Here is an 18558-nt window from a genome sequence, read left to right as displayed (position 1 = left end):
ACCACTTCAAGTCTCATCTGCACGGTTTTCAAATTAAGAGAACTAAGCCGTGAAACCAAAACAGTCACTCGAACCCTTAAGAAACTACTAGTTGCACGTCGGAAACTTTTGCTTATTAAGCATAATCTTACCCAAGAGAGCAGCTGCAATGAATAAAACTGACAGCTTTCCGTTAAAAAGTATGTAGTGCCACCCAGTGGCTAACAATAGGAATTGCAAGCTTGGCCATATATTACACGCCCAGTTATCTATCCTTCCATCCACCCGGGGGCGTCAGAAGCATTTTGAATGTTGGGGGGACACACTGGCATAAACAAATATTTTATGTTAAATGTGAATAATTATGGAATGTGAGGGGGACACGGGGACACGTCCCCCCTCCATCTTACATATTCAAAATGCTTATTCACAGGTAAGCATGGCCGCCAGTCCATCGCGCGGCAGAGCAGGAACGGATACCAAAAACTCGTTTTTACTTATGGGTCTGCTGTAGACCATTTTATGACTGAGATTTGAAATGAATCGTCTAGTGAACATCTCTGGGGCTCATCGCCCCTTGATGGAATAATATAGTCACAAAAATTTAATGACAGCTATTCTTAGCCAGTGAAAAATTAATAGGTTAATAACTAAATTATTCCAATAATAATATATTGTGATGTTTTACATTTAATTACTTTATTAAGAGAGCACGAGTCCTGCATCTCCTATAACGGTTTTCAAATGATATTGGATAGCTAGATTTGAGTGAACTCAGTTAAAAATTAAAGTGTCATTACCGTTGCCCTCCAAGCGAAAATCTTGGACCTCTCCATCAGGTTTGTTTTGGCACTGACACTGTCCTCAGCTCAAATCTTAGTAGATAAGACAGAAAGATCGTGTTAATCCATTCATCCATTTTTTTGTAAACTCTTGTCTATTCAGGGTCACGGGGGGCTGGAGACTATGCGCGCAAGGCAGGGAACAACCCAGGATGGGGCACCAACCCATCGCAGAGCACTCTCACACACCATTCACTCATTCGCTCTGTGGGGGGAAACCCCACGATGACACGGGGAGAACATGCCAACTCCACACACATGCCAGAGACTCCCAGAAGTGTGACGCAACAGCGCTAACCACTGCACCACCGTGCTGCCCCAAGAGCGGCTTAATCTAAATTTAAATTCTTGCAAACCTAATAATGATCGGAACAATACTGCGACATACACTATATTGCCCAAAGTATTTGGACACTCCTCCAAACCATTGAATTCAGGTGTTCCATTCACTTCCACAGCCATATGGAATAATTTTAAATCATATCATTATATAAATGCAAAAATCAAGCACCTAGGCATGCAGACTGATTCTATAAACATTTGCATAAGAATGGGTTGCTCTCAGGAGCTCAGTGAATTCAAGCGTGGTATCATAATAGGATGCCACCTGTGCAATAAGTCCATTCATGAAATTTCCTTGCTACGAAATATTCCACAGTCAACTGCTAGTGGTATTATAACAAAGTGGAAGTAAATGGGAACAAGAGCAACTCAGCCATGAAGTGGTAGGTCACATAAAATCAGAGCGGGGACAACGCATGCGGAGGCGCACAGTGTACAGAAATCAATAGCTACAGACCTCCAAACTTCATGTGGCCTTCAGATTAGCTCGAGAACAGTGCATAGAGAACTTCATGGAATGGGTTTCCATGGCTGAGCAGCTGCATCCAAGTCTTACACCACCAAGTGCAATGCAAAGCGTCAGATGCAGTGGAGTACAGCATGCCACCACTGGACTCTAAAGCAGTGGAGACGTGTTCTCTGGAGTGACATAATATCACACTTACCTATATATCTAGCAATCCAATCGACGAGTCTGGGTTTGGTGGTTGCCAGGAGAACAGTACTTGCCTGACTGGATTGTGTAAAGTTTGGTGGAGGGGGGATAATGGTGTGGGGTTGTTTTTCAGGGGTGGAGCAACCTGACTGGCCTGCAGAGCCCTGACCTCAACCTGATATAACACCTTTGGGATGAATTAGAGCAGAGACTGTGAGCCAGGCCTTCTCATCCAACATCAGTGCTTGACCTAACAAATGCTCTCCTGGAAGAATGGTCAAAAATTCCCATAAACACACTCCTAAACCTTGTGTACAGCCTTCCCAGAAGAGTTGAAGTTGTTGGGCCAACTCCATATTAAAGACAATGTATTACGAATGGGTTCAAAGTTCATATGTGTGTAAAGGCAGGTGTCCCAATACTTTTGGCAATATAGTGTACATCCATCCATCAGTCCATCTATTTTCCAGAATAGTACATATTCGCTATGAGTCTAGAATCTACTCCAGCAAGCACCGTAAGCACAGGACACGTGGCAGGGAATACCTTGGATGAGATGTAACTGAAATTTCCCGGAAGACCAAAAAAGTGCAGAAATATATGAGATCATAATAGTAGGGCTTAGCCACGAGGTGGCAGGGTAACTACACACGCACGCAAAATTTATTAATAAAAATAAGCTTCCACAGCAGGGAAATGATCTCCACCAGGAGGCGTGAGTTTGAAGAAGAAAGCGTCACGGAGTTTTAATAAATAATTTGAACCTTGGCTTTGTCATTGTGCCAGCCCTCTGCGTACCGCTGCGGGGGATACTCAAACTGCCGTGGCTGGATCTAACCAGTCGCTTCAATAACATCTCCCGATGCGGATGTGAGGTTTACAGAGATGGGTGTGTTGTAGTGTGCAGGTGGCTGGAAATGTAGGCGCTGCCAAAAATCTGGAGCGACATGCGTCACGCTGGGAGCATCGTGATTGCAGAGCTCAAAGTGCTTTCCCGCTGGGGGGTGAAGTGCTACATCACTCACGTCATGGTACTGTTATCCACCCTAAGCCAACTAAAATAAAATGTGTTGATCTAGCAGCGCTTAGGAGGCTCAAAATTACGAGATTATTGCTTTCTTTATATGCAGAGAAAACTACGCGACAACCAGACACGGAAGATTAAAAGTTTTTATATATTTTATTATTTATAATTCTTTATATTTGAATAAACTGGTTATTTTATGAGTTGGTCGTTAAATTGGGCACCACTTTGTCTTCAAAAGAATCAGACGCCTTGCAATGAACTGCAATGACCTCTGTAGACTGTAATGCAATTGCTGAAAATAAATGAATGAACGTCGTTTTTAAAAGCTGAGCTGTACGCTTAACAAAAGACTGCTGGGAAGTGGGTGTTCATCATCAGATCCTTAAATATATAGGGAATTACTAAATGCTCATGAAGGCTTTTCTGTCTCCGAAGTGCCCTTAGCATTCAGTGGAGGAGGTATTTATACTCCAGTGTATCCCCCCCCGCCCCCCCCAACACCAAGTCCAATCCAGGATCCAGCCCTTCAGATCGATTCTACTGCTACAGAGGGGTCATTTGCTGAAGCATGGTCACACACACTCAGCTGCTTACTGAAGTGAATATATTGTATAATCAATCAATCAATCAATCAATCGATCAATCAAACCTTTACTACAGATTCAAGGTCCAGATAAAATACAAAACATTACAAAGGATAAATTACATGTAAAAAAGGTATATAGCAAATATACAAAGCACATACTAAAAAAAATCATTATTTTAACAGGGCACAAAACAAGGGGATGGTTATACCAATGTCTCTACAGTAAGGATTGGCATCGTGTGGCACTGGAACTTATGGTGGGTAAGCCCAAGATGATTCATTAAGTTGGCAAATAAATTCATACATAAGGTTATTTAACACATTATTAAAAGTATATACTCCTGTAGCCAAAAACACCTCACTTGCACTCCATTACCTGGATCATATAATAATATTCTTCTGGCATCATTATATGTATATATCATGATATTATAAGTCTCTGAATACTTGCTTTTCAGTAATTTGATCACAAAAGAGCGGTATAGAGTGGTGTACAGTATCTGCCTTTCTTTTTATTTTGCTACTTTCTGGTGAAACCTGTTTGTTAAAGGTCTTCAGAATAAATGAAACATTCATCGTTGAATAAAGACCTTGTATTCATTCTGCTCAAGGCAACCTTTTTATGTATTTCTGTGGCTTCAGTCTCTCACCGGAAGTGTCTTCAGTTAAGCACTCTGGCCAGTTTTAATTAGGAAACTCTCACAGTGATACACGTCGAACACTTCCGAGCGGATGATGATGACTGTGGGCCGGGTGACGGCAGCACATTCCCGCTACGGCTTTGACGCCCGGCGCCTTTCATCTGATTCAGTTGCTAACAAGAGCGGCTCGATGTCTATTCCCGGCTCCTCAGAAGATGGTGACGCGTGGGCCGTCAGGTGCTATGGGAGCTCGTGCGGGTGGGCCGGTGGGGGGGGATCATGCGGCCTGCAGAGCATTCATGGAGGTGGCTCTGTGTAGGTGGAGTGCGGGGTACTTTACATGAGAATCAGCCCAGTGCCACCAGTAAACAATAGATAAGTCAACCAGCTATAGGGCAAAATTAGAGCAGCTTGTTGAGCCTGTATTGTGAGGGGTGGTAGGAATGCGCGATAGTCCCCCTGATTCTTAGGCTTTGAAACAATGTAATGTGGAAATGCACTATACAGATAAAATTTTATTGAATATACCATGATATACAACGGAACTGAGCTCTGAGTTCGGCTGAACTGCACACTGCATTTGCGCCCTTTAATGGTTTCTGAATGTATGTCTGGACGATAAGAGGGACAGCTGACAGACCTTCGTCACATTTTTATCACCAAATGGGGTCAACATGTTCATTCACAAGAACCACTTTCCAGTCATGACTTTCTAAGGCAGTGTAACTCGGCTGAGTTCATTTATTCTTTTTAATGCCCGATGATGGGGCCGGGTGTTACAGGTTTGTGAAAGCAGGACTGACCCCAGAGCCTTAGTCGTGACTACCAACCACCACTGTGGGTTTCACAGAGGGACATCTGTGACAAGTCAAAGGAACGACAGAAGTAGGTTGGGCAAGCGCCGGCCCCAGGAACAATAGGCAGAGGTGACTGGATCAGCCGACTGGTGAGTCAGGCTGGGAAATAAAAACAACTTTTCAATGTTTAGGATTAAGGCTGTTGACAGAAGGGTTGGTCTGCTTTTCTGGTTGCCATGGGAACAGGAGTCATCGCCATTTTTTGTCACACACAGCCTATTTATCCCATAATAAAAAATTTACAGATACACAATTATATTAGATTCACATCATCTATGCTATTCAATTTACATTTTTCAAACTTAATCTTTCTAATTAGGCCTACCAGACAGCTCTCCATAAATCAGTTGAAACTGTATTAGATAATCTGCGAATTTCTACATTTCTATGAACCTGTGAAAGGCTGAAGCTGACGTTTCCCGTCATATACAGTACGCCCCGTACTAAGGTGCAGCACCCCAGCGGCTCAGCCGTTGTTTTCGCGTCAGCTGCCCGTCATCGTGGTCTTCAGCTGGCTGCTGTTTCCCTTCATGTACATCGTCTATCAGTCTGCCAGGGGTCCATATTTTTGCTGATCTTCAGTTCATCTACATTTCTGTTTTTATCTTGGAATTTAATTAGCTTTCAATACCGCTTACACTTTTATTTGTGCATTCATTGGAAGCACAGAATAGCTGCACTTAGTCGACTTCTTAATAACTTTATGTTTGCAATGTGCTATTTGCCTCACTTGTATGTCATTGTAGGACAAAAGCGTCTGCTAAATGAAATAAACGTAAATATAACGTTTTATACCACGCTTCTCTCTCTTGAAATGCCCTGTGTGTCCAGTAGATGGAGACACGCATGCAGTTATACTTAAACAATACGTTGGACTAGGCGACCAGCTGGCTTAATTTGAAGCGTTGTGATCTCACGCTTCTGGATAGTAAGATTTTCTCCCGCTGCCAAAGGGGGCATTTTAGCTAAATTAGTGTCTCTAAAAATTGCTCTCCGCCAGTGACTGTGAGTGAGTGTGAGCCGTGTGACGAACTCACATCGCCTCCTTAATTGTGCCATGCACTTCCGCGATCCTGCAATGGAGAAGCTAACAGCAAAAATCTAACGAATACTATACTGTTAATGGTACGCTAAACTTAATATAGTAATTATACAGTAATTATATTAAGCCACCCCCCCCCCCCCACAAACACACACACATACTCGATTCTTTACAAAGTCCTTGGTAACAGCATTTGACAGGAAATTAGTCTTTTTTTTTTAATGAGGTAATCAAATCCCACAATCTTTCCTTTTAGACAGCTGTTTGTCCTTTATCTAAACTGGTGCATTTTCATTATGTAACACCTGTACTCAAACCACTGAGTAAGTCATTTTAGATAATAACAAAAGTGAATAATATGAACTGGCGAGCCTAGTGGATACCTGTGGGAAGACAGATTTCCTTCAGCATGCAGTTGGCCACCAGCCTTCCACCCCGGAACACTCCGGCTCGGAATGTGGTTAGCTGTAGTATTAGCTGGTCTGTGTCTAGCTTTTAAATTTATTGACACGTCTCTTTTTCCTTTCAGCGAGATGTTAATTTGTCATGTGGTGATATAACCCGCACATGGGACTATGGGCCCTGTGACAAACAGAGGAATTTGCCGGAATGCAGCTGTGTACGCCTGCAACGTGACCTGAAGAGGCTGAAGTATGAAGTTTTGGGGGAGAACCTCAGACATTTGAATTAAAGCTTAGGTGGGGCCATATAAGGATGACAGTTAGCCTTCCATGCAAACACAATTCGAACCCCCAACCCCAAAGTCATTTAACAATCATTTAGGAGACACACTTATCTATTTACACAGCTGGAACGTTTACTGGAACTCTTGAGAGTGACACGAGCTGCAGAAGCTCCCTCCATTTAACAGGCATCTTTGGGCAACAAAGCAACGACTCTCTCCACTTGGCCTAGTACTACCCAGAATTCTCTGCTGTTCCTGTGTTTACCAGGTCAAGTTCTTTGCTGAAATGGGTGTATACTGTCCCTCTAACTGCATAGTCAAGTTTACCCTACTCCCTGAAATTGATTATTTTTTTTTATTTACGTCATTCATTTCTGATTATTCTCTGGCAATTGTTAACATTCAATCTAACAGTGACTTGTGAGAATCTCTCTGTATATAAAACTCCTCCTGCTGTGTGTGTTTGCTAAGGAGCCCTAGAACACGCACGAATGAATCATGCTTTGATGTCTACGGCTGATTATTTCAGGAGAACCCATGGACAACTGGGGGGAGGGGGGGCTGGACGAAAATCCATGAGCATAGGAAGGGAAACACTATGAAGGCCCATACAGTAAAGGAGAGGCTGTGATTGGACTTGAGAAAATGAGTCATCTGTCCATCTCTTCTACAATTCATCTCACCTATTCACTTTGCACTTCAATATAAACATGGAATATGTAATATTTGCCACTTATTCCAAATCCATTATGTTAAAGCCGCTCTGTTCACCAGTCTTACCGCAGTGAGCTTGCAAAAGTTTCCAAACCGGCAGTGCCTCTAAAAGATCTTCAGTGATATCTGTGTGCTTGTGTGTGTGTAAATGTGTACGCATTGGTTATTTGGGGAGCTTGTACATGGAAATGAACCCATTTGCACAAGTTTTTGGAACAATGCACTGGATCAGTGTTTCTCAACCCGGTCCTCGGGGACCCAAAGATGGTCCATGATTTTGTTCCCTCCCAGCAGTAACAAAAACATGGACTGTCTGGAGGTCTGTGAAGACCGGTTTGAGAAACACTGCTCTGGATGAGCAGATAGTTTGACTTTCTTTTGGATAAATCATAACACACATTTGCTGGCTTTGTGGAATCTGGGGAGGTCTGTCTCAGGTATGGAGATAAATGCAGTTCATCTTTGCTCCCGTCTCTATTTTCACCCCTATCTGCTCTTTGCAAATAGCTGCAAATGCAGTCATTTACAGAGAACTTCATTCACATTTGTTTCTATTCTATTTGTTATTTTCAATTTTGGTGTGTTGTGCGGCCTTTGCATACATTATTCAATGATGGGTGAGAGAAGCACTGGAGCTCCTGGGGTTTCCAAGGCAACTGCATGAGATAACAAGGAAGGGGATGATGAGGGTGAAGTTTGAGGGTGTTACATATGAGATATCCTTCAAGCCTCCTCATTGCAGTGCAGAGAGGTCAGATTAGTCTGTTAAATGGTCACCTTCTTACTAGAAACAGTGCCTTCAGGACTGGGGATATTGAAATATACAGGGTGGCCAGATCTAACCTGAAAAGGGGAATCAAACTCACCAAGACTACTCAGAGGAAACATACTGAGGACCACTTACACAATGGTGATACTCATCATGGGTGGTGGGGCATCCAGTCCATTATCAACTACTGGAGCAAGAATCAACACCAACCCAGTGATAACGCCTCATTAGCTGAGGAACAAAGAGCTTCTCTGCTCGGTTTGATAACTCCAATGAAAGCACTGGACAGCAGCACACCAACATTCACACTACAGGCACACAACGTACACTCACTGAGCACTTTATTAGGAACAGCTTTATGCCTGCTTATTCATGCAATTATTTAATCATCCAATCATGTTGGAGCACTGCAATGCATAATATTATACAGGTACAGGTCAGGAGCTTCAGTAACTGTTCACATCAAACACGTCCTCAAAAAGGCCCAGCAAAGGATGTACTTCCTGCGGCAACTAAGGATGTACGGTCTGCCACGGGAGCTGTTGAGCCACTTCTACAATGCAGTCATTGAGTCTGTCCTTTGCTCATCAATCACAGTGTGGTTTGGAGCAACCACTGAACAGGACCAAAGGAGACTGCAGCGAACAGTGAGTGCAGCGGGAAAAATCATTGGTGCCCCCCTGCCCTCCATCCAGGACTAGGAAATGGGCAGAGAAAATCATTGCAGACCCTTCACACCCTGGACACAATCTGTTCCAGCTCCTCCCCTCTGCCAGGCGCTACAGGCTGTACACTAAAACCACCAGACATAGGAGCAGCTTCTTCCCTCAGGCCATCACCCTCATAAACAGCTAAGCTGTGTCACCTGCCTTCTGTCAATTCTCCCCCCTTAAACTCTGTTTGCACTCAACCTCGCACCTTATAATTTGTATAGTGGGTTACCCATGTGTGTATATTTCAAATTTTATAGTGTATGGTCTTGTATAGTGTAATTTATTGTTTGTCTAGTGTTATTTATTGCCTGTGTACTAGGGAGTCTCAAGCAGCCGGAAGCAAATTCCTTGTGTGCCCCAGCATACTTGGTGAATAAAGCTGATTCTGATTTTGATTCTGATTCTGAATGGGGGTAAAAATGTGACCCCGGTTACTTTGAACATGGCATGGTTATTGGTGCCAGATTTGTTAGTTTGAGTATTTCAGTAACTGCTGCTCTCCTGGGCTTTTGATGTACAATAGTCTTTAGATCTTACACAGAATGGTGTGAAAAACAAAATACATCCAGTGAGCGGTAGTTCTGTGGATGGAAATGTCTTTTCGATGAGAGAGGTCAGAGGAGAATGGCCAGACTGGCTCGAGCTGACAGAAAGCTCCTGTAACTTAGATAACCACTGTGTACAACTGTGCTGAGAAAAAGAGCATCTCAGAATGCACAACCTGTCAAACCTGTGGGCTACAACAGCATAAGACCATGTCGGGTTCCTCTTCTGTCAACCAAAAACAAAGGCTACATTAGGCACAGATTCACCAAAATTGGACAGTAGAAGACTGGAAAACATAGCCAGGTCTAATAACTCTCCATTTCTTCTGAGGCACACGGATGGTATGGTCAGAATTTGGTGTCAACTGCATGAATCCATGGGCCCAGCCTGCCTTCTGTTAACAGTCCAGGCTGAAGGTGGTGGTGTGGCGAATATGGGCCGTTAATAATAATAATAATAATAATAATAATCAATACTTTATTAATCCCCGCAGGGAAATTGTCTTTACACCTCCCTCAACTTGCTCTTTGTAGAGTAAAGTGAATGCAAGGACATATAAAGGATCTACCAGCATATCAGGACACATCCTCAAAGACCATGCCAATCACTTAACTGCAGTGTTTGCAAACATCTTCAACCTGTCTCTGATCCAGGCTGCACCCCCCCCCCCCCCCCCCCCGCCCCATGCCTCAAAACAACCACCATTGTTCGAGTGCCTAAAAATCAAATATTCACTGCTTCAGTGATTTCCATCTGACAGCTCTCACTCAGACCATCGTGAAGTGCATGGAAAAGCAGGCCCAAGTACACATCAGAGAAACACTCCAGCTGATCCGAACCAACATCAGCAAGCCTACAAAGTCAGCTAATCACCCGAAGATGCCATCTCCACTGTCCTACATATTATACTCACTCATTTGGAACATCAAACATTGTAGGTCAGAGTGCTTTTAACGCAGTATTTCCAAGCAGTCTCCAAACTCTTGGACCTGGGCCTTAGTCAGTATGTCTGCAAATGGGTAATGGACTCTTTAACCAGTCATCGAACCAGCAGTCGGGTTATGAGGACGCCTTTCTTCCACACTGACAGTCAGTACTGGTGTACCTCAAGGCGGAGTGCTGAGCCCCATCTTCTGCTCCTCTTTCACATATGGCTGCGTACTGTCCACTGTTCAAACTCAATAGCAAAATATGGGGACAATACCACTGTAATAGTACTGATCTCTGATAATGACAAGGCAGCCTACAGTACAGAACCTGGTGGGCTGGTGTTCAAATAGACGAGACAATAATAAACATGCACCCCTGTATATAAACGGAGATCAGGTGGAGAGAGTTCCCAATTTCAAATTCCTGGGAATCTACGTTTCTGATGACCTCACATCAACAGTCAATATTCTTTCTGAGATCCCTCAGGAAGGCCAGTGTGAACAGACAGCTATTGCTGAATTTTTATCGCAGCACCACTGAAAGCATCATCGCTCTCTGCATCCCTGTGTGCTTTACCAGTTGCTCTGCTAGTGACAAGAAATCTCTAAAGTGAGTCATCAGCGCTGCACAGAAAATCATTGGATCTGAGCTCCACCCCTTGGACAGCATTTTTTTCACCCGTTGCCATGGCAGAGCAACCAGTAACGTCACAGGCGACACCCCCCCCCTATAACCAACTGTTTGCCCTCTCGCCCTCAGGCAGATGATACAGAAGCATCCAGACACGCACCTCAAGAATGAGGAACAGTTCCTGTCCGAGAGCTGCTGCCCTGCTGAACCAGCAGTAATCAGTCTTTTTCACTCTACTGTCACACACTGTCACTACAGTGTCCCTTTTGTGCCACTGTCTATCATCACTGTGACACTCTCACCTATCGCTACTGTCGATTCATCAAAATAGTACCTCATGGTCATGCCTCTTTGCGCTCTACTGCTCATGTAGGCTATATACTGTATATATGTACACCATATAGTGACAATAAAGGTATTTTATTCTGTTGCACTCTATTGAAAGTCAATGCAGGGAGGTATTTTGTGCAGCTGTCATGTTGAGCCTGTAGATGGTACGTCATTCTGCTCAGCGTGAATTCATTACAAAGATCCTCGTTTTGTGAGGGCTAAGTGCGTTTAACTGCCTTCATGCGTTAGGGAGTGAAACAAGCTGCCGCACTCCTCATTCTGACGCAAACCGCAGCCCCGCCCGCACCAAGCACTCCCCAGAACAGTGATTTTCGTCTGGCTAAATACTATCCTCCCTCCCTTCCTTTCCTGTTCTGAGCTGTGCGATGACATAATGGCCGTGGAAAAGCTCCAGAGCCAGCAGCTTGGACTCCAGCTTCCTCTCCATCTCTAGCCGCTTTCCTGGCAGCGGCCAGTGAGCTGTAGCTGAAAATAACTCCTCCCCCTCATTTCTAAACTGTCCTTCCACCTGTTCCTGTCCCAAAATGTTTTGATGTTTACTCTGACGTCAGGGAAGTCAAATTTTTATTGTAATGATCATTTAGTGAAAAATTAAGCATTATTGTAAATAATAACTTTACTCCACATACAAAGCTGGCATCCCTTCCAGGGTGTATCCTGGCCTTGCTTCCTTTGCTGCCTGGGATTGGCTCCACCCCTTACTGGAATAGTGTGATAGCCAGAGACGGCCACACAATGGTAATACGGTAACCCCGCCTTGACCCGCATGCACAAGCACTACTTGAATATGTTTTACCCAGGTTTCATTTATATGCATTTATACATGGTTTGGTTTTTCATCACTATTCTCATGAAACACACAAGGCACGTGTAATCAATTTTATTTGTCAGGATGTTCATTTAACAAGGTACAGTTGTGTCAACATTCATGTGTTTATATTCTTAAGTTGCAGTTACCTGGAGGAGTGGAACAGCTGGAATTGGTGCATGCATTTTTTCGGTCCGATGGGCAAACAGCCTAGATCATCAGGGTTCCCTTTAAATCCCCATCGGCGGTACCAACAGGTGCCCACAGTAGGGGGATGGGGAGTTGGGTTTTGGCATAGTTGTTTATTATATTCTAGTTAACATTTTTGATTTAGTTTTTCTTTATAAAATTGTTTGTATAATTTGATGGGCTAAATATGTTATGGGGTTTATGGAGTTATTGGCATGTAGGTATAAATGTTATGGTAGTGTTTCCCCCTTGTGTGTGTTGCTGGACTGATCACCCAGTATATGTTTCCCCAGTGTGTTATTTGTTAGGTCAGTTATGTTCAGTGTAAGCTGAGTTATGTTATGGTTTAATTTTGATTTCATTCTGTTTGGTTGACCTCATTTTATTGGGCCCAGGATTTTAATTTGTTGGATATTCTTTTGTATTTTGATGATTTTTGGATTTCCAGTAAAGTTTGGGTTAGTAACAAATTCCGTGCCCCTGTGTCTGCTTGCTGGTCCCTCACAGATCGGATGAAGGACGGATGGGTGGATTTATAGTTGAAGGAAGATAATCGGTGCTTCCTCAATACCGAAAGCCTGGCCCGGTATGCATAAAACTTCTCAGAGTAAAATTTCACTCTTAAATGCGATGTGATGTGTGATGTGATTTTGCTCCTACTCCCAGACTTAAGAATAAGTGGCATGCATGAACATTCTTAAGTGTTAAGACTTGGTCTCAGCTCCTAAATTATTTAAGAGAGCTGGAGAGGACTCCTAAGCCGGTTAGGAGCTGAATGATGGCAACTGCACTACACGCACGAAGACGGAGACCGCGCACTTTCCGTCAAAGAAAGAACGTCCTGCAGACGTACGACAATAATGAATTGATAAAAAGGTACAGGCTCGATCATGATGGCATTCTGTTTGTTACCAAACTGATTAGGAACCAGATACAATCTCCTACGTCACTTAAAAATGCACTTACAGTTGAACTGAAGGTGATAATGATGCTACGTTTTTGGCAACTGGAAAAATATAATAATAATTATTATTATCATCATCATCTATTATAGCGAGGGTCATAAGAGCAATATAAGTAATGACACAAACCTGTAGCTTGCATGCTTGCTTTTTAAACTGTGATTTCCTTCCGCGAGGTCGATAAAACATTATACCACCTTTTTTCACATTCCTCTGCTGAACGCCTTGTCCGAGGTGAGGCAGCATTTACGGAGCTTGCAATAGCCTCCTAAGCTTTTTTTGTCCGTGCTTGTAACAGCTGGGCCAAACTTTCCTCGCACTACCTCCTTCCATTTAAGCACCAACTGTGCCAAAAGAACCGTTTGTTTGTCGTTCAGTTTGGTTTTCTTTTAGAATCCTATGAGTTTTGCGTTTGACCCATAACTTATACAACATGTGCCTCTATTAGTGGAAATTGATTGGTGATGTGCTAGATAGATTTTCTTACAAAAAATTAAAGGTACGATCACAGAAAGGTATGTTGTACAAAGCTCTTAACGGTTAAATGTCACTAATATATTCACCGTGTAGCTCCTCTATTGGTTGAACTCAGTATTTGGGGCAGGATTTTATTTGTTAATCTTCATTTCACGACACTTAAATGCTGGCTCCGTCAGCACTTAGGAATTGGGCTTAGACTTTGCTGAAAGTTACTTTTAGCAGCTTTATACAATGCTCTTAGGTCCTACTTTTTGCTAAGATTTTTTTTTAACTCTTAAGTCCATGTGTACGACCATTCTTAAGACCATTCTTAGGAAGTTTCATGCATACTGGCCCAAGTTTCTAATTGAGATGTGTTGAACTCCAGCATGTTTCATAGCACAGTCCAGAGTGAAGCCATTCCTTTTGTTCAGTAGTTAAACCAGCGATAAATAGATATGGCGCCTCCACACAAAAGCTGTACTGGCAGCTGTAGAATTTGGATCTGAAAATAGAATGCCCAATTGTATTTCTGATCATTTCTCCCTTCTCTTTTTACTAGTAATCAAACTAAATTGGTCTGCTACTCAAACAAGAGAATGGTTATGTGGAAGTAAAATTGGACATTAGTAGGCCCGGGAGGGGAGGCATATTGGGTCTGTTATGTCTTAGGCATTAGGCCAGAAGAGATTGTTTTGAATACTATGTGACCTCGCTTTGTGATAGCTGCCTGCAGTTGGCTCCGCAGAAGCTCGGACCTTGGAGAGGCAGACAGTGGAGCAATATAGTAGTCAATATAATATGTTACGCAATTGATTGCATCATGTTAATCATACTTATGTTAATCATACTAATCATATATTAACCATGTATTTTTGGCGATTCAGGGACAATACGTCAATGCGTTAATCATTAATCAATGGAACACCCAAACATTAACAGTGATTCAATGTCATATGATTAATATCTATATACATATCTCAAGTAGAGTCTAGAGGCTGAAGAGTCTCCAGTAAATTGCGTATAATGGGTGGACTTTACCTTGCTGCCAAGGTGAACCAATGGAGCAGGAGAATTGTGTTTGTTATACGTTTCAGCTTAGTTTGTTGATGTTTCATGACCAATCAGGACTTAGAAGTCCTGGGAGTTATGGTTTATCTACTGGTTGCTCTGTGTGCCGGGGGTGACTTGGTACCAAGGGCCAGAGTGTGATGGGAGCGCTTTGCTGAACTTGCTGGAATAAAAGAGATTTTTAAAATAAAAGAGACTTTACTCACCAAACTAAGAGGTCCAGACTTTTATTCTAAGTGCTTGATTTATAATTTTTCTACCACAGTTATCAAACCTAATATTTTTGGTCAAATTTAACAACTTAATTAATACATGGAATTGCAGAATAGGACTTTCATAGTTTTTCTTTTAAAATCAGTCCAGTTTAAATTAGATTCTATATTCAATTGATAATGGATTTCACTGTTTTTCTTGAAATTAGAGCCTAACACTCAATTGTAAAGTAGACTGTCAGCAACTGCCAATGCAACTGTAAACTATTAACTGCTTAACACATACCACCGAAATAACCAGCATCATCTGGTGGAAAGACAACCTGAAAACCATGTAAAAGTCAAGATACCTTACTAGAAAATGACTCGGGTAAAAGTTAAAAATCACCCATTTAAATACCGCTTGACTAAAAGGCTTAAAGTATTTGACATTAACAGTACTTAAGCATAAAAAGTATTTAGCTGCTATTAAATATAGGCATCGAGGTCCCATGGAATGCATTTTGGTTTTTGTTGGTTTGGTCAAGAAATGTGCAGAAGTGTTTTTTCAAGCCTATTTACAACCCTATAATTTGGCCCTAAAATGAAACAAACTGAGTGGTAAGTTTTGTCATTTAATGTTTCCTGGAACAATCTGCCACATGTAACCGTAATATCTCCACAGAGACTAAGCACATCAGCATAATCATAACTTTCTTTTCAGCACTGTAACAAGAACATTGAAGTTAGTTTTCATCACACACAACAAATGATTTTATGACGCTGGCTTGATCATGCTAGTTTTATCAAGAACTCCCTGCAGCAAGCTGCGCAGCTTCTATATGTTGTTTGTAATGAATTTGGAATTCTGCTTTTTTTACTGCAGTATCAATAAGATATTTGTTTAGCTAACCAAAAGTAGGCTATGGGAAGTACAAAAGCCTCTTGTCAATGTCAGTATCACAGACTTTTTAATGTTGATCACTACTTCCAAGCTAAACTGAGGTATGTTTTCCCCCCAAAAAAGTTGCTAGCAATGTAATAAGCAACTTACATAGTTAGACCCCTGCAACTTAATGGTTCTAACTATGTAAACTTTTGGGAAACATGCCTTTGACTCACCCGTTAAAGATGAACATCAACCATGCCTGTTGCCAGTTTGCTTTCTTGGGAAGAGTGTGAAGAGTGCCGACATCACCGTCACAGACTCAAATGGCATCCTCAGGCATACAGACTGCCATTTCTGCTGATCTCCTCCATTTTATTCTTCCAAATACCTGAGGAACGATTGAAGTCTGAATGTAAATGTCCATTGAGCTTGAAAGTGGACTGGTATTTGTTAAGTTTGGGGGCGTGGTTAAGACTTATGTAACAACCTAGGAATTTCACCTGTTTCACTTCTTTCTTTTACCTATTCAGGAATTATATTTGAAAGAGGGAACAACAGTGTTTCAGATTTACAGTATGTCATTTCCATGTGCCAAACTCTTCTTTTTCAACAATGCCAAGGTAAAGTCAGATTTTAATTCTATGGCATCTTAAAATAGATGTTGATCAGTAAAGTACAATAGCCATCTGTAACAGTTTCCAAATGAAAAACTAGATGCTGTTGGAACGACAGTGTATTCCCGTGACTTTTGAGTTATCGTGCTAAGTGTCTGTGGTAGTGGTGGACCAGTCCCGAAGCCAAATGTATTCCAAGTTCAAGTAATACACATATGAGTGTTTCTACTGTGACAGTGTAGACAAAATTAGGTTACCCATGCAAAATGGAACAAGTAATGATCACTATGAATAGATTAGAGCCAAAATTACAGAATTTATTTATAATTATTGCTGAGTAGAATGTGTAAGATGCTAAGATTATTACTCAAAGTACAAAATTGCCAAAAAATATACTTAAGTACAAAAATGAAGTACAATTACTCAAGCTCTAAACATCAATGAGATTAAACAAAAGAGAAAAAAAAAACACTAAAATGTATATTTCAAGCACAATAGGCTTTTCCTCCTTTATACATTGAGATACATATACTACAAACATTTTATTCAATCATTAAGGAGAGTTCAAACAGATTTCATGATTGGCTTTAGGAATTTTAAGGCAACCATAACAATGAGGTTTGGTTACCTATATGGCAAATTACCACCTAGCCTCAACCATTCCTAATCCTCCCATTTCAAGTTGACAGCATCATTGACACCCAGACTGGCTGGGGTGCCATGAAAGATTTCTCACCCCATGAAAGCATATCATATTGGGCCCCCAACCAAGCATTTAGGTTTGGTTTCACCATTGTTAAGCACCAAATCCACCCCAAACCCCTAGATCATACGGTACTCGCGCGATACTGGTCGGGACATGTCCTTACCATCCAGAGTTAAATCTATGCCCATGGCCCTTAACTACAATTTTGTTCCAAAGTTTTTTTGGAATCGTCCTTAACTACCCCCTCCCCACCGGGACAGTGCAGCATCAGAAATCGTATGCAAAATCAGGAAAACATACACCCTCTCGCACGAATTCTTTGCTTTATGCAACAGGGAATTTGCATCTACGCACCTAGCACGGGGTTGCGGATGACTGCCCGCGCAGAAGTCCTTTCATAATAAGCGGTAGGTGCTCGCAGCACAGCGCTTTACTTTGCCCAGCGGTCGAAATGAAACAGCGGGAAAGCAGATGCATAATGACTATCTAACAAGTATTTGCTTTACATGACACCGCTTCAACGACTGACCCGAGAACTATTAATGCAAAATACACACCTTATAATCCGTGGAAGATCATGGAATTCTCGTTTATTTCCCCATTCTCCGAGTATGTTAATGTTTTAAGTGTTTTGTTATTTTTGTATCATTCGTATGTTTTATATGCGAATAAAGCACGTTTCCACACACTCTTTCCCGTCAAGAGTAGTCGGCATTACTATTTACTCAGAAAGCTAGCTGATGTACGTCTGTTCACTGAAAATACAAGAGTAATAATAATAAAGGTAATTAATAATATTAGTAGTTGTAGTAGTAGTAGCAGCAGCAGCAGTAGTAGTAGTAGAAGAAGCAGCTTACACTGCGCCTGGTACCTAGGCACAACTTTTATATCGGGGACTTGTAATCAGACTTTCCTAACTTCCCAAGTTCAGCAGTGATATCACAGAAAAGTGGAATCCGCTGACCAACCCATTCATAAATAATCGTCGTAGGCATTACAAGCACGACAAGCTCAGTCGATGACCAGTTTGCTACCAGCATCTGCAATGTACCGGAGATAAGATGCGCGCATGTAACCTTGACAAACACTCCTGCCCCCCGAATCCAATGCAATGGTCATAATTTTCCCCACATTGACCATACACATCATTGTATAACTGTTTAGATAACACGCGAGAGCGTCCAAACTCCCAGAACCAACCGCCTTACTCCTCTGCCTTAGTTTCATTCATCCACGCTTCTCCCATCAACTGATTTGTCCGCGTAGCGCACAAGGCGCCTACGTACATGGTTATCCACGTGAGACAAATAACAGCTTACATAAAGAGAGTGACGGGACTAAGAACCAATCGGCGCCTTCC

At 42.1% G+C, this 18558-nt stretch overlaps 1 protein-coding gene across 1 annotated transcript in view; it reads right to left on the bottom strand.

Moving 5' to 3' along the window:
* Positions 1-18452, bottom strand: part of mrps22 (mitochondrial ribosomal protein S22) — a 35148-nt gene extending 16696 nt beyond the window's left edge. The window contains exons 1-2 of the mRNA XM_072704074.1: positions 17756-18452; positions 16112-16266 (exon numbers count right to left, since the gene is read on the bottom strand). The gene's annotated coding sequence lies outside the window, so the exon portion shown is untranslated. The remainder of the gene's footprint in view (positions 1-16111; positions 16267-17755) is intronic.
* Between the last annotated feature and the right edge of the window lie 106 nt (positions 18453-18558).

Source organism: Paramormyrops kingsleyae, chromosome 21 (assembly GCF_048594095.1).
Source record: "Paramormyrops kingsleyae isolate MSU_618 chromosome 21, PKINGS_0.4, whole genome shotgun sequence".
Taxonomy (NCBI): Eukaryota; Metazoa; Chordata; class Actinopteri; order Osteoglossiformes; family Mormyridae; genus Paramormyrops; species Paramormyrops kingsleyae.
This window is presented reverse-complemented; position numbering and strand designations above follow the sequence as displayed.